Consider the following 912-nt stretch of genomic DNA (forward strand, 5'->3'; position numbering starts at 1 on the left):
GAGGGGGAAAAAGAGCAAAGTGTTTAAAAATGCCCCAAAGTGTTGAAAATGTTCCCCAGGCCCCTGGTTCCCCATCCCCGCAGGAGGAGGCTCCCAAGGCCCCCTGGTTGGGAGAGGGGGAAAAAGAGCAAAGTGTTTAAAAATGCCCCAAAGTGTTGAAAATGTTCCCCAGGCCCCTGGTTCCCCATCCCCGCAGGAGGAGGCTCCCCAGGCCCCCTGGTTGGGAGAGGGGGAAAAAGAGCAAAGTGTTTAAAATGCCCCAAAGTGTTGAAAATGTTCCCCAGGCCCCTGGTTCCCCATCCCCGCAGGAGGAGGCTCCCCAGGCCCCCTGGTTGGGAGAGGGGGGAAAAAGACCAAAGTGTTTAAAAATGCCCCAAAGTGTTGAAAATGTTCCCCAGGCCCCTGGTTCCCCATCCCCGCAGGAGGAGGCTCCCCAGGCCCCCTGGTTGGGAGAGGGGGAAAAAGAGCAAAGTGTTTAAAAATGCCCCAAAGTGTTGAAAATGTTCCCCAGGCCCCTGGTTCCCCATCCCCGCAGGAGGAGGCTCCCCAGGCCCCCTGGTTGGGAGAGGGGGGAAAAGGAGCAAAGTGTTTAAAAATGCCCCAAAGTGTTGAAAATGTTCCCCAGGCCCCTGGTTCCCCATCCCCGCAGGAGGAGGCTCCCCAGGCCCCCTGGTTGGGAGAGGGGGAAAAAGAGCAAAGTGTTTAAAAATGCCCCAAAGTGTTGAAAATGTTCCCCGGCCTCCTGGTACCCCATCCCCGCATGAGGATGTCACCCAGGCCCCTGGTTCTCCATCCCCGCAGGAGGAGGGATTGTGGGTGGGAGAGGGAAAAAAAAGAGCAAAGTGTTTAAAAATGCCCCAAAGTGTTGAAAATGTTCCCCAGCCTCCTGGTACCCCATCCCCGCATGAGGAT

The sequence above is a fragment of the Callionymus lyra genome, unplaced genomic scaffold (assembly GCF_982586985.1).
Source record: "Callionymus lyra unplaced genomic scaffold, fCalLyr1.hap1.1 HAP1_SCAFFOLD_48, whole genome shotgun sequence".
In the NCBI taxonomy this organism is placed as follows: Eukaryota; Metazoa; Chordata; class Actinopteri; order Syngnathiformes; family Callionymidae; genus Callionymus; species Callionymus lyra.